The sequence below is a fragment of the Marmota monax genome, unplaced genomic scaffold, assembly GCF_021218885.2.
Source record: "Marmota monax isolate L192 unplaced genomic scaffold, Marmota_monax_Labrador192_F-V1.1 WCK01_AAM20220418_F8-fsc00100, whole genome shotgun sequence".
NCBI lineage: Eukaryota > Metazoa > Chordata > Mammalia > Rodentia > Sciuridae > Marmota > Marmota monax.
Window position 1 is genome coordinate 3,945,432 of NW_026693872.1, and position 19,974 is coordinate 3,965,405.

The window sequence follows — 19,974 nt, forward strand, 5'->3', positions numbered from 1 at the left end:
AGGCTGCATGAGTCGAGAGCCTGTGCTAGCCAGGGGCTTACTCTTTAGAGAAAATCCTTCTGCTTCGTGGAAAGGAAGGAGATTCACCTAGGAATACAGGGAAACCCCAGACACAAAGGTTGTCGACTTTCTACCCTACATTTTAGGTAGCTAGAAGCAAACATTCATTGGGATTTCCATGTGTTCTTACTAAGAAAAGCCTTGTGGAGGATCCAAAGACAATCTTTGCCCCCAAGGAATCAGAAATTGCAAACTCAGATGCTTACAAGGGATAAACAGGAACATGAGTGACTAAAGACTTGGCATAAGAAAAATGATAACAGCAACTATACCATTCAGTCTCCAAGTCCAAGAGACAGTAGGGAATGAGGGGGGCTGGGGGAGACTTGGAAAGTCCACACCTCTATACCAGAAGAAGTATCCACCTCTCAGATCCAGCAGGTTAAGTCTACAAAGATCCACTGCCAGATTTTTATGATTTTCCAATAAAATCTAGAAACATAGGTTTTATTCAATACTTACCTATTCTTTAGCTATTTGTAAATGCATTACTTTTTCTTTTTAAATTCTGTGCCCTTATAATACTATGAACCAAACAAAACATTTCTGTGGAGTAGATTCAGTCCTTGGGCCCCAGCACGTGCCTGGGTGTAAGCTGGCTTCCTGTTACTATAGTGAAATACCTAAGACAATTAACTTATAAAGATAAAAGGTTTTGGGCTCAGGGATTTGAAGATTCCAGCCCAAGATCAAGTGGCCCCATTGCTTTGGTCCTCTGACAAGGATAGCACATCATGGCAGCACTGCGCAGCAGAGCAAACCACTTACATGATGAACCAGAAGCAAGAAGAGAGAGGAAAAAACTGGGATCCCACAATCTCCTATGAATGCATGTCCTAAGGCCCTTTCATAAGGCCCCACCTCTTAAAATTTTCATCACCTCCCCAAATTGCCAACCTAGGACCAATTCTTTAACAACTGGGTCTTTGTGGGACATCCAGGATCAAAACTCTGGCAGCCTGAATTCTCGATTTGCAGCTCATGACTTTGCACATTTCAGGGGGCAAATGGGGTTTGGCACATCCAATACTTGAGATGCAACTGTTCAAACAACTGTTGTCAATCATAGAGAAACTTAGAGCTCATCAAGTCAAAGTTCCCCATTTTACCAAAGAGGAAACTGAAGTTCAGATGCAGAAAGAAGGGAGCGAGGCCCTGCCCAACGTGAGATTCTGCCAGCCTGGTGTGAGTCACCATGGAGACTTGGAGAACTGTTCAGGCAGTGAGGGAGGCACTCAAATGGCCATCCTCCTGTCACACACCAGCTGGCCACGTGCCCGGCCCCTGGAAGGCTGTGTGTGTGCTTGGATGGTTCTAGGTGGCTCCCTGGTCCTGGGGCCTCATCCTTTCCTGAGCCCACAGGATCAGTTACAGCCTAGAGTGGAGGAGTGAAGAGAGGAAGAGCATTTTGATTGATGACATGACTAGACAGTTAGGAAGGTTCTAAACAGTTCCTTCTGGAAGGTTTTTGGGCAAGTTAAATTTAAAGCCGTGATTTGACTTTGGGACCTAAGGAGGTCTTTTCGACCATCCCTCTGCCACCAAGGAACATTGCTTTGGTTTTACATTCTCTGAGAGATTCTAAAGTCAGGATAAGACCAATCCTGTCACTAGACCACTATTCTGCCTTCATTTGGACATGCCTGAGGGAGAACACCTTGGTAATATGGATTTGAAAAAAAAATCCCATTCAGATGTTATTAGGTAAACAAAACACACCTTGTAGAAATTTGAAGTATAAATAAAAGCATACAGAAGACAAAATTGTATACATATACATAGGCGTATACATAGATATGTGCATATATCCATAAAATACAAACAGAATTTCAGATTGCTTATATATGCATATATCTATAAAATACAAAATATATACATATATGTATGTATGATGGTATATACATATAATAACATGTCTGATGTTGAATAAGATATAATATTTATATGCAAATGTTTCACAATTGTAAAAATCGAGATTATATACATACTCTTTGCAGACCTGTTGTTCAATTTACTATAAATATTTTTGCATGTTTTAATGACCCCTTTTATGATTTTTCTATGATTTATAATATTCCATGACATGAATTATCAATTTCATTTGATCGTTTCTTTGAGGGAATCAGAAACTGCTTAGCAAAGAAGTTTCTGGCACAGTTTAATTCAAGACTCTTGAATCTTTTCTTGGGGGAAAAAAGAAAAAAGAGCTACTTGATTGTGACTTACTGTCTCCTAAGTGGAGCAGGGAGAGATACCTCGGTCACTTTGTGGGACACCTACCAAGTAATATTCAAAATCAGCTGGTCAGCTTTTTGTGACACTTGGCTTCAAACATTCACAGTGAACTGGGAAAATGTCCTAAATTTAGAGAGACATCTGCCTGGGACTCTGGCTGGTATTGCCCTATGCAGAGCACCAGCCGATTGACAGGGACACCAAAAATGGCCATTCCCTAGGTACAAAGCTGAAGAGGGTGTCGCTGGTGAGCCCAGCAGAGTCCCCGACTCTTCCCCTGCCCACAGCCTCTCCTGGGGCCACTGCGGTGCTGGCAAAACTGACCTGCAAAGCCCCCTCCTCTGTCCCAGCCGAGCAGGCTGAGTGGCATTTCCTCTTCCTACCCAGGGCCTGCCCGCGTCCTGATGACCCAACGAGTGACAGGCCTTCTCCAGAGGCAGCTGGGTCCTTCCCAGAAAGAGCCCACAGCAGACCCAGGACGTAAAGCTTTTCCTCCAGGCAAAAAAAAAAAAAAAAAAAAATACCGTAGACAAGAGATCCCCTCATGGCACCAAGGCAGGATTCATTGCCTGTAGTTTTTCTGTAAAAAGTCACTCATCTTCCCTTCTTTCCCTGCCCCCCTCCTCCCTGGCCACAGAAGCTATTTTTAAATCTCCCTAGCAACAAGAGGACATAGGCTGGGCCTCCTGTGATGCCACATCCACCAGGAACAGTGAGTGTGGCTGTCCTGCAGAAGGTGCAGCCTGTTCCTGTCCTGTCCTGTCCTGCCGAAGGGTGTCCTCGCAGTATGTGAAGACCCATGTCCCCGGCCCCACCTCTGCCTCTGTTCCTAAGTTGGATATTATTAGATTTTTTTTTTTTCCCTGAAAAAACTTCTCAGACTTCAGCTTCCAGGAAAACTCTGAGGGGGCTCAGAAACACCCTCTGGTAAGGGGGCGTCCTGGGCAGGGGTGAGCAGGTTTTGGGGGAGTGGCTCCCTGCTGGTACACTGAATAAAGACCTATGTCATCTGTGGAGATTTTAAAATCACTAATAATAATTTAGGAGCCAACATAAAACTGGTCTGCTTTTTATTTCCATCATGGGGCAGCAATTCTTTTGTCAGTGATAAACAGTCCTTGATGGTCCCCTTCCCTGTTGGTGTACCTGCTGCTTTGGTGGCTCCCCTTCTGCCGGGGGTTGCTTAACTCATTTCCTGTGATGGCGGAGCACCCAGTGGACTGAAGGAAAGATACTCCTCAGCTCAAACTCTATCAAGTCCCCTGTGCTGGTGCTTAGCCATGAGAATCAAATCTCCTGGTTACTTGGACAACTGCAACCACAGCCCTGAAAGATGACATGTCTGTTGTCTGAGGAACCCCACCACCTGAGCCCAGGAGAAATGAATGATGGCAAGTCCGACTCCCCACCCCCACAGGGCCCTCTCTCCCCCCTCAGAATGGTGCCCAAAAGCCAGTGGGAGAGATTTACTCCTCCAGGTCCTGAATGGAGCATGAACTTCATACCCTTGGCCAAAACGCACTCGGGGGGATAGACGGACCCGGGAGAGCTAAGAGAAATGGAAAAGGGGGATGGAAGAAATGGCCACAAAAAGTCATTTGCTTGAAAGTTTTGGCCTAGGGCCTCCCACTGTATATTTTGGTTCTGAGACCAAGTTTGTAAACACTATGAATACAGGCTAGATGAATGAAACCTCACTGCATGGCCAAGTTTCATGCCATCCTCTGAAGGCACATTTTGTAAGTGCAGCAAGCTCAGAGGGCGCCCATGCCTGTGCTGAATTGGGGCCTTTGGTGGCATTTACTCTTTAAAGGAATGAAATGTTCCTTCTGTGTTTTTATACTACCCCATCTGGAACTGTTCCCTCAACCTTCCTTATATGTTCCTCAGCTGAGCTAAATTCCCTCTCATTTTGGTAAGACCACCATTCACAAGGAGGTGCGTAAGACCCAGGAGTTCAGGACCTTGGCAATCTGAAAATACATTTGTGGTTTGGATGACTTTTCTCTTTCTCTATTTTTAATCCTCTTGCATATTTACATGGGACCTTTCTTCTCTGGTTCTGTTCTCTGGGGTTCCTGTTGCTTCTCAGCTATGATCTGTTCTTCTCAGCTTCTCCTAAAGGAGGTGATTAGGTATTGCTATGCTACTCACTCAAGACCAAGAAAAATCTGTCTTCAGATAGCAGGCCCCAGATCTTCAGAATTAAGAACCCCTCACTCCCTACCCCCGGCAACCTTGGGCTAGTCCCTTTCTTTCCTATGCATTTCCCTTTTCATCTTGTACTGTTTTTTTATTTTTATAATAACTCTTTGGTTTAGTCACCAGTGTCACTTATGAGCATTGCCTAAGGACAGATAGGATAATTGAAATACTTAATAATCATTGCAGCTCTCCAGGCACTTGTCAGTCAGAATAGACCTGCAGGTGGAAGCAAGGTCCTTGGGGATCAAGCATTCACCCTGTACTAGCTGGAGCACATGGAGGTCTGGGGGGGTCCCAGTGGAGGACTTTGGGAAAATAAGGGAGCTGAGGACACTCCAGGTGGTTCAGGCAGCAGTTCTTTTTCAAGAGTTACAGAAATATTTTAATATTTTTAACAATTGGGGCAGTTTTGCCTGTGTGCATTGCCCTGCTGAAGAATAAAGCTCAACATTTTCATTAGCTATCTCTTGAGTAGGATCAAAGCAATTTACTCCGTGTGCTCACTGGGTTTATGCAGATTAGGATGGAATAAGAGTCTTACGTGAGTTTTCCTTTCATAGAGTTTCAGAGCAGCCATTCTGGTCTCTGTGCAGTTGGCCTAAAGGTTATAACAACTCTCCTTGAGTCTCCTTTAGTTGAGATCAGGTTGTATCAGGTTGCACTATATGCCTGTCTTTTTCTTCTCTTTCCTGAGGGCTAGAATCACTTAGAAATTACTTAGAAAAGAATACTAAGACCAGATCTGTTATATTATGTGTACTAAGTGCACTGTTCTATGATGAAGAAACCTCATTTTTTTAGAAAAAGAAATTACATAGAGATAGCTCTCAGAACAGGTATGTGTTCAACTATAGCCAAACAGAGCCACAGACTATGACTTGGGTTTGAGTTCAACTTTTTTGGAGTCATCTCCACCACTAACTATTCCTTATGCCCATTTGGGACCATCAGGGTATTCCTCAAAAGACTGTAAAAAGAACTTATTTTAACACTTAATATTCGACTACTCATCGTGAGTGTAACTACACTAACCACAATTACTTCACGAGAGTCTAAGAATGCCTTGAGTTACTTTTGATGCAAGTTTCAAGTCCACCAAACTGTTTTCTGTTGTTCATGTAGCCTGATCATTCCAATTTTTCCTGTATTGCTAGTTGCCTGAAATAATGTTATTTTGGATTCAGAGTGTGACTGTGAGAATTCACTTGGGTGCTTGCTATAACAATCTAAATATTTCACTGGGGTCCAGAGGACAATTAGCACAGGGATGGTCTGCTAATGAACAGGACATCTAAGATGGCATGTATAGGGCACCATCTTGGAGCAGATTGTTCATTTCCTTAGGAAGTTGGCATAGAAAAGTAAATCTGCAGAAAGCTGTTTCCTACAAATGTAAATTTTAGACTTGATGAACTGTAGCTGCTCCAACAGGAACTCAACATAAAAGCTATTACTTTTTATGATCTGATAGAATGTGAAAGAAAATTTGTTTGGCTCTTGGTTTCCTGAGACCAAGATGGCAAACAGCCCTTCCATGAGGTCATCCTGAAAACATTCAATCCCTTGAAGTCAATGGATGATTGAGCCCATTAGCTCATTAGTTAGTTCTTATAGAAAATTGTTCAAATTATAATTATTATTTTTTTGGACCAGAGAATGAACTCAAGAGCACTCAACCACTGAGTCACATCCCCAGCCTTATTTTGTATTTTATTTAGAGACAGCCGAATTGCTTAGTGCCTCGTCATTGCTGAGGCTGGCTTTGAACTTGCAATCCTTCTGCCTGAGCCTCCTCCTGAGCTGCTGAGATTATAGGCATGTACTGGCTCAAATTATAATTCTTTTTTTTTTTTTAAACAAGTAGCATAGTTTTATTTTCTCTGGGCATCTGCAAAACACTTAGGACCAATGTAAAAAATAAAAAAATAAATAATTAAAAAAAAAAAAAAAAGAAAAACCTCCTTTAAAAGCAATTGCATTGGTGGGGGACTGAGAGGTATTAATGCCCTAGCCCCAAGGAGCTATAGCAACTCTGATTGGTCCAAGGAATGGAAAGGATATCAGAAGGATATAACAGGAGGAAGAAGAATGAGAATTTACCAAGGGAAAGGGCCCCAAAGTGGGCCACAACAGGGAACTGGAGGTGAGGGCGTCTGGGTGGCAATGGGGCCCCCATTGATAGCCATAGTGAGGGCCAGTGTATCCCTGAGGTGGCATTAGTGGAGGAGGCCCATGCATACCATGAGGAGGCGTAGGACCTGGGTGACCCATGGGAGATCCAAATGGAGGTCCTGGCAGTGGGGGCATGCCCATTGGAGGAGGTCCAGGATGAGGCATTCAAGGTGGTGGTCAGGGTGGTGGTTGCCCCCCAGAGCATGGAGGTCCAGCATGTGGGTATCCTAAGCCATGAGGGCCATGGTAGGCCAGCTGCATATGGGACATTCCTGGATGGGGCATCCCACCTGGTGGGAACGGGTAAGGGTGAGACTGTCCATGATCGGGATGTCCAGCCCCTGTGGTTCCTGATGATGGAGGGCTATGTCCTCCAGCCCCAGGAGGCATAGGTGGTGAGGGCTTGGCCGGAGGTATCCCAGGTGAGAGGGCTCCAGGAGACAGCACTGGAGGTGGCAAGGAGACAGGAGGAGGCATGATGGTGGAGTAAGCCCAGACCCCAATGATGTCACCCCAGGATTGGGGGTGGAAGGTACATTCGGTACATCTGTGAACAGCTGATGAGGACAGTCAGCCTGGGAAAGTGGGTTCTGGGCTGCTAGAAGTCATTCAGCTGCTGAGCCATGGCAGTCACCCTTAGAGTCCTTCTTGAATGTGTAAGATATAGTGATAGGGTGGTTACAGAGGTACTGCCCATTCATGGCCTCAATGGCTGCATCTGAAGCATCGAACAAAGCAAAATTAATAAAGGCACAACCTTTGGAGTTGCCTGTATCAGGGTCCCACATAATTTTAAGTGTTTGTAAGATGATCCCAAAGGCGCTGAAAGTATCATAAAGCAGTTTCTCATCAATCTCTGGGTCCAGGTTCCCAATGAAAATGTTGACCCCTACATCCAGATTTTTGTTGTGAGAAGATGCCCTGTTTACACATACTGGCTGTCCACAGAGTTTGATCAGGTTCATGATCTTAATGGCACAGTCAGCATCTTCCTCACTCAAGAATTCAACAAAGTCATAACTTTGGTGCTGACCAGTGGCTCTATATTTTGGCATGTGGGTGTTGACCATGGGCCCTGCCTGGAGAAAGAGTTCCCACAGAAGTGGTTCACTAACCTTCTCATCTAGGCCCCCCATGTACACAGTGGCATTCTGGTTCAGCCTGACAGCCATGGCAAAAGAGCTCCTGCCGTCTCTAAGCACCAGCTCTGCCCTCTCAAATTATAATTCTTAATCTTTCCTTGGAGTAATGAGATTAATTATCCTCTTCAGAATGTTAATACTTTTATTGCTAATCATATCTGTTGAACTTTTTTATTTATAGATGAAGTCGTTAAAAAAAATCTGGTATCACATGATTACATTTCTAGTCCCACATAAATCCTCCTGCCCAATTGTGTTTTCTTTAACATTCGGCAATCAGGATTCTGTTGGTGGTTTTCTAGTCTAGAGGCCCCCGTGGTTTTTATAAAAGAATAATGTTTCTGATCCATGCTGAATTCCACTCAGAATTAACCCACATCCTAATAGGGGTAATTGACGGCCCTGACATATTTTATTCTTTTTGGCTCCACAAGCTTTTTGGAATGTGGAGGCTGCTATCCCTGTTGAATACTGTACCACTGCTCTTTGTCTTAACTGGAAATTTGGATGCCTGTCACCTTATTAATATAATTTGGCTTACCTTAATCACCCCCTGGCTTCATAAAATTTTGCAAGATTGTTCCCATTAGACTGACATTCCCAAATCAAGATGTTTGATATCAGTTTCATTCTTTTCCACATGACACGGAATGTTAACGAAGGCCAATTATTTAATTGGCTCCCCTCTTTCTAGTTCATCATCCAGAAAAAAATGTTCCTTTTTAAAATACCTTTTACTTCCTGTCTTTTAGCAGGTCCCTGGACATAATGGGGGAAATGAGTAATCATTGATGAATGGGAAATACTGCAATAAACTTTACACAGATCTTCTTACAAGGTTTTGAAAATATCAATAATGCCCACTGATTCATTTTCTCATGAATGCTCCTTCTCAAACAATGTGGTATATAATATGGCATAATCTTAACTTATGAGAAATGTTCTTTAATTCCATCACCACACACAGATATATTTGCCTATTGGTTCGATAGTTAGATCTTTCAGTGTAGCATCAATCAAGCCACCTAATGTGATTGTAACTGTTTCAGTGCTATAGCATCAAAATTTCGGTTTTGTGTTATTTTTCCTGAAAGGAACACATATAGTACCTGGTCCAAGTTCTCCTTTTGATAGATGTGGAAATGGAGTCTCAGAATACTGATACGACTTTGTTAAAGCTGCCAAATGAGTTTTTTCAGGTCAGTATTTCAACATACCCATTTAAATTTTCAGGCAACTGCTATTTATTAAGAAATATGCATCATCCTGAGTTGGCATTTCCCCAATGTGTTCATCATGCAGTTGTCCAAAGGGATGGGTTTTCACTCAGTTATCTCCATTCTCAGCTCGTTACATTGCTTCTTCCTGAATACTTTGGTAGGCTCTTGACCTGAATGACAAAATGATTCAGATTTTATGCTTGGGCAGATGATTTGCAGATTGTTTTTCTCTGCATCATTTTATGGTTATATATTATTGACAAGTGTTGTTTTCGTTTCTGTTTTTGGTACTAGGGTTTGAATCCAGGGGCACTTAACCACTGAGCCATATCCCCAGTCCTTTTTATATTGTATTTCAGACAGAGTCTCATTAAGTTTCTTAGGACCTCACTAAATTGCTGAAACTGGCTTTGAACTTGCAATTCTCCTGCCTGTTTCAGTGCTGATCTGCTGGGATTATAGGCGTGCACACTGCACCCAGCTACTATTGACATTTATGTCTCCTACACAACATGGTAAACACCTTAAGACAGTGGTCATTCTCAATTAGTCTATCAGTCAGCTTTGCATTCCTACAATTATATACTTGAGTCAGCTAACTTATGAAGAAAAGTTTTTTTTAGCTTACAGCTTTGGAAGTTCAAAGTCCAGAATCAGAGGCTCCATTGGTGAGGGTATGGAGGGTGACGCATCAGGGTGGAAGTGCATGTAGGAACAGTCACATTTTGAATAAGAGCAGAGAGAAAGAGGATGGGCATGGTCAGACTTTCACCTTCTGTATTACACAACCCTCTTGCAAGAACTCAAGTGGTTACATGACCTAAGGACTTCCCACTGGACTCCACTTCCCAAAGTTCCACCACTCCCCAAATACACCACCACGGGTACCAAGACTTTAATCACAATGTATCCTTGCTGGATACTTAGACCAGACCTAAACCATAGCATTTGGTATCAATAGCATTTTCAAGTATTTCAGATACTTGAGTAAGTGACTGATCGAAAGAATTACCAAGAACACACAGATAAGCATATTGAAATCCACTGTATGTTTACTTAACTGCCCAGTAAACATATGTGCAGTTTATTCAAAATGGTTCTGACAATCGGATCTCCAAATGTAAAAAAAAAAAAAAGATACTTGATCAATGCCTGGCATCATAATTAAAAATTAAGCAAAAATGGATCATAGATCTAAATGTAAAACACCAAAAAATACAACTTCTAGGGAAAAAACTTTTGTGGCCTTAAGTTAGAAGATTTGTAGATATAAAATCAAAAATTATAATTCATAAAAAAAGATAAATTGAATGTTTTCAAAATGAAAACATCTGTTCTTCAAAAGATGCTTTTAAGAGAATAAAAAGACAAACACAAAATGGGAGAAAATATTTGCAAAACACATATCTGATAAAGTCGTTAGTTCCAGAACATATAAGGAACTCTCTGGATAATAATAATAAGGCCAAAAACATGATTTTAAAAATTGGCAGATTTTAGCAGATCCTTCAGCAAGGAAGATATGCTTACGGGAAATAAGTACATGAAAACATGTCAACATCATTAGTTATGAGGGAAATGCAAATGAAGTATATTTGAATAGCCATGAGCCTGGTGTACAAGTCTATTAGAATGGTGAAAAATAACAACAAAAGCTGGCAAAGATGTTCAGCATCTGCAACTCTCAAACATTCTGGGTGGAAATGCAAAATGGCACAGTTACTTTTGAAAGCCTTTTCACTGTTTTTTATAGAGTTAAATGTGTATTAACCATTGATCCAGCAATCCACCACCTAAGCATAAAAAAAACTATGATAATACATGAAATAAGGTGTTTATAATAGCTTCATTCATAATTGCCAAAAACTAGGGGCTGGGGGCGTTACTCAGTGACAGAGCATATAACTATAATTGCCCGAAACTGAAAACAATATTCTTCAAATGTACTTCAACCAGTAGATGAATACATTGTTGTGGTATGTCTTGATTTTGGTCTTAGTTACATAACTATATGAATTCATGAAAAGTCATAGAACTGTATAGTAGGAAGGTGAATTTTACTCTACATGAAATTATAGTCAATAAACTTGGCTTTAAAAATGGGCTTGTTGAATTTTGCCTTTTTTTCAGTTTCCCATATTTTGAGACAAATTATTTTACTTGGTAAAGATTAGGTTACTGGGCCTTAACCATAAACAATTCCTGGGTATTATCATTAAAATAAGAACATCAGATCAGATAGGGGGGGTACCCCTACATGCCCCCACTGACCACCTCTCTTCAGACTCAGGATTACAGTTATTAAAATGACAGTTAAAATATTAATACCCAGGAGTTGTTTATGGTTAAGGCCCAGTAACTTAATCTTTACCAAGTAAAATAATTTGTTAAAACATATATACTTTGATCCAGGTACAGTGGCACATGCCTGTAATCTAAGTGGCTCAGGAGACAGAGGCAGAATGATTGAGTTCAAAGTCAGCCTCAACAATTTAGTAAGGCCCTAAGCAACTCAGTGTGACCCTGTCTCTAAATAAAATACAAAAAGGACTGGGGATGTGGCTCAGTGGTTAAGCGCCCCTGGGTTCAATGCCTGGTACCAACAAAACAAAAAACAAACAAAAAATACATACGCTTTGGGGATACCATACCCTAAAACAATTTAACACCACATACCTTGCTTCCTTTACCAAAACAGCCCTGCTAAGCTACTGGTGGTGAGTGGCATAGTAAGCACACAGCTATCCCACACCTGTCTAGTAAGCTGTGTGAATACACGAAGAATTTATGTTAATATAGGGGTGGGAAAAGATACAAGCGACATTAAAGAATGTTTATGTCAAAGTGCCAGAATTATAGTTTTTAAATTATAAAAACTTTAAACAAACATGAAAGAAAATTACATAGTGAACCCACCAAAGACAGAAGATCACAGTTTCTGTTTTGGCGCTTTTTATTACTTTTTTTGTTAGTTCATTTTAGTTATATATAATATTAGGATTCATTGACTTAATTATACAAACATGGAATATATTTTGCTCTAATTTGGTCCCCGGTGCTTCCCCTTTCCCTCTCCTCCCCCTCCACCCCCCATTTCCAAAAATTGTGTGCCTTGTGGATACACATAACAGTGAGATTCACTATATTACATTCATATATGTGTGTAGAAAAGTTAGGTCAGATTTATTCCACTGTTCTTCCCTTTTCCTGTTTCTCCTCCTTGCCCCCCATCCCTTCCTCTGCTTCACTGAGCTTTCTCCTGTTTCCCTGAGATTCCTCCACCCATTTACTATCCATCCCCCACCAGCTAATTTTAAAAAGCATAATTGTTCTTACATATTTGTAAAATAATACACACTGGTTATAGCAAATATTTGAAAATATTAAAAAGTACATGTGAATATCCACAAGTACAAATAACTAAATATTGCCACATGAAGCACTTGTGGCACCGTGTTCCACTCTTATGTATACAAATGTTTTCCACATTCTTCGACAAACGTGAACTCAGCCTACTTTGTAACAGTCTTTTTTTCCATTTAATGACATTTCATCATTCCAGACTCCCCTCCGTCTGCACCCTCTGAAATGGGCCTGACTGCTGAAGACTAATGTGACTGCTGCAGCCTGATTTGATAAGCAGCTTGCATGCCAAGCAGACTGTCTTTTTCCAGTGAAAGTTTTTCAGGCTAATGGAAGAAAAATGTATAAGTGAGATAAATGCCCCTCTGTGTTTTCCTGAGTGTCATCTAGCCTCCCTGAGGCTGGCTCATCTGCAAGGGGTAGGGGAGGGAAGAAGTTCTTTTCCCTAGGCAGCCCCTGGCTTACCTTGGCTATCATTAAAGAAACCCAGGAGCTGCAGGTGTTTGGGGCATGTGGAACCACCCAAGGAAATTCACTGTCACTAAATGTTCCAGGGCTGTTCTCCTCTAGATCCACAACTTACTTCTGGCCCCACACCTGCCCTTTGGAAATCCTTACTTCCCATCTAGACAGTGTGGCTAGGCTTATGGCCCAGGAGAGTAACTGCTAAGGAGCTGGCTTGGGCAGGTGCATGGCCAGAGATTGAAGTTGTGTGCAGGACACATTGGAGCTAAGAGGGCTTTGAAGACAGGGACCCTTTGGTAGCCACCAGAACAGTCCAGTTACAGAATTTCTGCAATGGGGAGGTAGGTGGTAGGTAGGAAGGGGCTGGGAAACATCTCCTTTCCAGTGATCAAGGATCAAAGCTTAGAAACTATTAAAAATGTAATAGTTTCTATGAATGTAATAGTTCACAAAAGGAAATCCAGAAAATACATAAAAGTAAAAATAGAAAACTCACTCTTAATGCCACTACTCACATTTATGCATTGTAAACAGGTGTTAAGAATTCTGATCTTGCTATGTATATAGAAAATTAGAAAATGCCATACATACCCCATTATAGCCTACCTTTTTTTGGGGGGGGGTTACTAGGGATTGAACTCAGGGGCACTCGACCACTGAGCCACATTTCCAGTCCTATTTTGTATTTTATTTAGAGACAAGTTTTCACCAAATTGCTCACCCCTTTACCTTTACTGAGGTTGGCTTTGAACTTGTGACCCTCCTGCCTCAGCCTTCCTAGCCACTGGGTTACAGGCATGTGCCACGGCACCTGGCTATATACCTACTTTTATTTGCTTAATTTTAGGGAAAACATCCTTTTCCATCTCTAACTGTAGTACCTTGCTGAGAATGGACAAAGTGGACACAGTTTGCCACCAGGTCTCCGACATCTCTCTTCTTCACTTACTGACAGGGTCCTCTCCCCAGCACCACACTCAGACAGCTGTAAGTTTATCTATGATAAAGTGCTATCCTTTCCAAGGCCACGTGCCTTTTGTAAGAAACTCTGAAAAGCAGATCATCTTCACACAACCCCCATTTAGTCACTAATATCAAGGTGGGGAAAGATTTTGCACTTCTCAAAAGGGTCTGCTCTGTCAACTCTCTGACTGGGATGGAATCTGAAGAGAATGGGGACACCCAGGCCTTTGGTGGATGTTGTAGAAATAGCTAAATTTCCCCTGGAGACTGATAGGATGTTTCCAACTAATCCATCCACAGACTAAGATTTGTTGATTATTGGTAAACAGTTTTGAAGAGATTCACAACTTGGGGTAACAGTAACAACATGGGATTGGAGACACATAGCTATAGATTAAAATTCTGGCTCTGGAAGTTTTTAGCTGTGTGACCCTGGGCAAGTGCCCTAGTTTCCTTACCTCTAAAGGGCAACACCTCCCTCATGGCTGCTGTAAGAACTAAAATAGGGTAAGACTTGTAACTATTTAGTCTGGGCAGAGACCTCAACAATAGGTAGATACTAATTATGAAACAATGAAAGCAACAGCACATGGCTTTTGAAAAGATTTGGCCAGCAGTGGAAATGTATAGATACAAACTACATCAAGAGAATTTGATAGATGAATACCTCAACTATCATAGTGCAGTAAGGTCTGATTGGTTATATCATATAGAATAATTTGCTTTGCAAAGTTTTGATCAGTCAACAAATATTTGCTGCCTTCCACATGCCAAGCCCAGGACTATATCTTAGATACACAAAGGTGAATAGCTCAGTCTCTGTTCTGAGGAAGACAGATAATTAGTTCATTATTTCAGACTTATGATCATAGATGTTGTTATGGTTTAGATGTGGTGTCCCCCGAAAGCTCACATTGGACAGTACAAAAAAGTTTGGAAGAGAAATGATTGGGTGATAGCCTTAGCCTAATCAGTGAGTTAATCCATGAAGGGATGGGATTAACTAAATTGGTAGGGTGTGGCTGGAGGAGGTGGGAATTGGGGTGCGGCTTTGGGTATATATTTGTATCTGGCAACTGGAGTGTCTCTCTCTGCCTCCTGGTCACCGTGATATGAGCTGCTTTCCTCTGCCGCCCTTTCCCACCATGATGTTCAGCCTCACCTCAAGCCCCTAAGGAACGGAGCTGGCCTTCTACAGACTGAGACCTCTGAAACTGTGAGCCCTCAAATAAGCTTTTCCTCCTCTATAATTATGCTGGTCAGGTCCTTTAGTCACAGCAGCAAAAAAAGCTGATTAGATATAGATATGCAGCTAAAGACACAGTCACATATATAACCCCACCCCTTGATGGCAGGTCCATACCATGAAGAAGGCAAAACAAGATATTCTGGTAGAAGATAAGTGGCATGGGGATGCTTTAGCTACCACAGGACCCTCTGAGGAGGTGACATTTGAGCTGTGACCTCAGTGATGAGGAAGCAGCCATGTGTAGGTGTGGGGACAGGACAAAACAAGCAAGAACTACAAGGACAAAGATGACAGGTGGAGGACCGAACTTGGCAGGGAGGGGAGAGGAAGCCGACAGTGACTAGAACACAGAGGGGTGTGGACAGAGAGGCAGGCAGGAGCCAGATGGCGAGAACAGGGCCAGAAAGTTACTAGTTCAGGCTCAGTGTCTGCTGCGGCTACGAAATGCTGACCTACGGCGCTGCCAAAGGAACCATGGATAATCCGTACCTAAATGGGTGTGGGGTGTTCAAGTAAGATTTTATTTACAAAAACAAGCAAGAGAGGAAACATATTGGCTAGAGTTTGTCCATCTTTGATTTAGAGTTTTTGAAGACCTAGATGAAGAAAGAGGCCTTTACTCTCCATAAGGGCTTGAAGCAGAGGAGCGATAGGGTCTGACGCCTCCAAAGGATTGCTCTCTTCTGTGGAGGATGGATTAGAGAGGCAAGTGGAAGCAGGGACCTGGGAAGAGGTGGCTGAGATGGTTCAGTAGAGGTGACGGTAGTGCATGATGGGTGCAGCAGAGGGGCTGAGAAGTGAACCGATCTTCATTTTATATTGGATCAGAACCAACAAGATTAGGGATGAATTAGATGTGAAGATCGAAGATGAAAGAGAAATAGAATGATTTGAGGGTTTTGGCTTTGACCACCCGTAGCCAAAGCCACATGCAGTGAGGGGGACACTAGGGCAGAGATGTATCAGGAAGGAGAAACAGCAATAGTTCAGTTTTGCCCCTGTTGAGTTTGAGATGCTCATCAGACGTGCAGCTGGAGATGTGCAGCAGGCAGTGATGTGTGTCCAGCTAGGACTCAGGGAGAGCTCCAGCTGGAGATGGAAATGTGGGAGCCATCGGTGTGTGGGATCAGACAGCTCCCAGAAGGAAATGAATCAGGAGGACCAAGGTAAAACTGTAGGTCCCTCCAGAGCATGGAAGTCTGGTAGAGGCAGTGAGGACAGTAGAGGAAGCTGGGGACCTGGGGGGGGGGCAAGACGGGTGAATGTGAGGGTCAAGGAATCATACCTGTCTCAAGAAGGATGCCCTGGGCCACTGCACTGGACTCTGCCGAGTGATCCAGGTAAGAGGAGGTTTCTAAGATTCACTCCTAGAGTCCCATAATTCCCATTTTGCTGTCCGGGATATTGAAAATATGATCCAATTTACAAATATACAAAAATTCAATTTACTCACAACTTCTTGGTGACATAAATCAGCTCAACCAGTGTTGAGTTACTACCATGACTCACCTTTCTGCTTAGAAATCATTGGAACAAAGGCAATATTACAAAATGTCTTAAATAAAGCAGCCTACACTTCGTGGGGGCAGATCATAATTTCCTGTACTTCTAGGGTTATAAAGGTAATAAGCAAAAAAAGAGCCTGTTTTCCATCACCTCTGCCAATCAGAAACATAGAAGGGAAGGAGAATCGAATCCATCAGTAATTCCCAAGGGCCACAGGTGATCTTTTTCAAGCAGTGGTTTTCATCTCTTCTACCACTGACATTCATCTTTAAATTACAGGCATTGAGAAGAAAGCCTAATTTGAGTTTCTCCACCCTTCTCCCTCTTCACTTTTAGTAACAGTTGATGATCATAAGAAATGAACTGGCCAGTGTGCATATACAAACATGAATCAACAAATCCCGTCACCATGTACAACTATAATGCACCTAAAATAACTGTGGAAAGAGAAAAACTAAATAAATCATATGTATTGAATTAAAAATATACTTATACATATTGAATTGGATTAATATTATATATTATATTAATAATTATATATTAATTGAATTGAATTAAATATATATATTATAGCCTGGCATGGTGATGCACACCTGGAATGCCAGCAGCTTGGGAGGCTGAGACAGGAGGATTGCGAGTTCAAAGCCAGCCTCAGGAAATGCAAGGCATTAAGCAACTCAGTGAGACCCTGTTTCTAAATAAAATACAAAATAGGGCTGGGGATGTGGCTCAGTGTTTGAGTGCCCCCTGAGTTCAATCCCCAGTACCCATCCACCCACCCCCCAAAAAAAATAAATGAATGAACTGGCCAAAGAGTACAGGGAAAGGAAGAATGATCAGAAGGCTTCTAGATGGCCATTCGTCTTTGTTGTCCATCTTGTTCTCTATTTTCTGAAGCAGCAGTGGGCACCTCAGCTACTATTGCTGGTGGAGATAACCCCCCAGGCATGTCAGTGGCCCTATCCACATTTTCCAACTTGCATTCAAAGGGTGGTTCTCTTGGACCTGTTGGGCCACTCAACTCCTCTTTCATGGTTCCCTTTCTCATTTCAATCCCCTCCTTCCCCTGACTGCTTTTCTTATTCCTGCTCCAAGAAAAGTGGTAAGGCCTCTGGAGGCCGAAGGGGAGCAGAGTACCTGCTCTGTGAAAAGAATTCTGAAGCCTTCCCCTGCTTTGGCCTGAAAGCCTGAGCCCAGCAAGGCCCCCCAGGGATCAATGAACTAAAAATAGCCAGAGGCTTGTAAATGAACTGGAACGGTTTCTGCTGCCTTCTTAGTCCTTCACAGAGTGCGGGGGGCACAGGGGAAGTGCACAACTCCAGCGCCTTTTATTTTTCTAGCCAGGCCTGTTGGAGCCAAGAGCCCTACCCCTGCTGCTTGGTGGATTAACGATGGCATTTCCACCCTCTGGCTTCCCAGTCTCCCTCCCATGAAGGTACAACTTGTCCTGTTCCAGGACACCACTTGGCAGTCCTCCTGGAGGAAGTGGATTTTCTGTTGCATTTCAAAAGAAATGTAATATCACACCAATGTGCTCTAAATGGAGCGCTCTCTCACTGCCAGCAGAAGTCCCGGTCCCCCAGCTCTGGTTCTTCTCCCTGAGGACACTCCCTGCTGAGCACGGTGACAGTATCCACCCACCTATCTGCTGATATTTTCTGAAAGCCTGTTAGGTGCTATATAGTATGCAAAATATTTCTGAGTACTATGCTAGATGCTCAGAATTCATACATGAATAAATGTGGTTTATTTATAATTTACCGTTTTCTCTGAGAGGCAAGGAGAAGGGGAAGGGTGTTCACAGGGTCTGTCAATATGGCCCAAGAATTGGCAAGTTCAAGAGCACAGGCTGCGGCTAAGATCATCTCCAGGGTCTGGGGATGAGGAAGGGGTTTTCCTCAAGGTCCAAAGCCCCTAGCTATGGGCTTGATTGCCTTTGTCTTATGCCATATTTTGGCACCTAGTAGGCCCTCCACACATGGTTATAGAGTATAATGATTAAAGTTGTGGGGTTTTGGCATCTGACAGGACTTACACACTTGCAGGGGACCTAACTTCTCTAGGCTTAAGTTTCTTCAGCTGTAAAACAGGGGTCATGATTAAGTCTTCCTCAAAGGGTGGTTGTGAGGATTGAGTGAGACCATGTGTCTAAATCAGTCATTCTCCTGCATGGCATAGAATAAACAACAAGTGGTATTATTTTAAAATGCCGTGCATTAATAGAAATTTTGAGTTTCAGTAATGCAAACAGATCTGAAGATGACTGTCATTAAGAGGAGACTTTGCTACTCACAGTTTCCAAGAAGAGGGGCATGCTGCGCCATGAGTGCAGGACATGAGGAAGCTTAAAGTCAATCAGGATACAGGAGGAGAAGGAGACAAGAACCTTTATTGTGGTTTCCACAAGAAGCAACAAGTGAGGCAAGGAAAGAAATCTTGTTAGCTAGTGTGAATAATTTCAGCGGGCTCTGGGATAAAGGGTCTGTCTCTAATCATCTAATACCTCGCCTCAAATGATCAGGACAGGTGGATAGTGCCTGAGTGTGAGAATGCTATGAAGGAGGAGTTTGGACGTGGAGAATCTGAATTGGTTAGTTTGCATTTGCAAGGGATAATCTCAGACAAATCATTTTCTGTCTCTAGGAATTGACTAAACTTCAGAGGGCAGACAGACCCTCAGAATATACTAATGTGTTAATCCTCTTTTCTTTGCTATGACCAAAATACATGACAAGAACAATTTAGAGAAGGGAAAGTTTACTTGGGATCATAATTTCAAAGGCTGAGTCCATGGTTGGCCAACTCCATTGCTCTGGGTCTGAGATGAGACAGGAATCATGGCTGAAGGGCACAGTGAAGGAAAGGTTCAGCTCATGGCATTTGAGAAGAGGAGTGGGCAACAGAGGGGTCAGTGATAAAATATAGTCCAAGGACATGCCCCCAGTTACTTACATCCTCTGGCCTCACCCCACCATCTGATTAGATCAGCTCATTCATTGTCAATGGATTAAACACCAAATGGATTAATCCACTGATGAGATTATATCAGTCATAATCTAATCATCCCTGCATTATCTAACATGTGAGTACATCCAGGAAGCCTCTTCAAATTTCTCCCCAAAATTTGAAGTAATAGTCTATGGGGAAAGGCCAAATAGGTGCCCCACAGACTGTTCCCTCTTTTACCTGTACATTCACCTAAACAGTATTTCTCAGCCTCGCTTGGTGTTAGGTTGGTCATGTAACTAGATAATGGAATATTAGGTTAGTGGAAGTGGTAAGGGCCACCCTCAGACTTGGCTTGTGAAAACCTCCCTTCTGTACTCTTTTCACACTCACAGGCTGGATGCCTCATTTCCAGAGCAACCTTAGGGCCACATGTTGGAGATGGCAG

The 19,974-nt window shown here is 42.6% G+C and overlaps 1 pseudogene; it reads right to left on the reverse strand.

Moving 5' to 3' along the window:
* Window positions 1-6,596: 6,596 nt before the first annotated feature.
* Window positions 6,597-7,844, reverse strand: LOC124105417 (splicing factor 3B subunit 4-like; annotated as a pseudogene).
* Window positions 7,845-19,974: the final 12,130 nt, after the last annotated feature.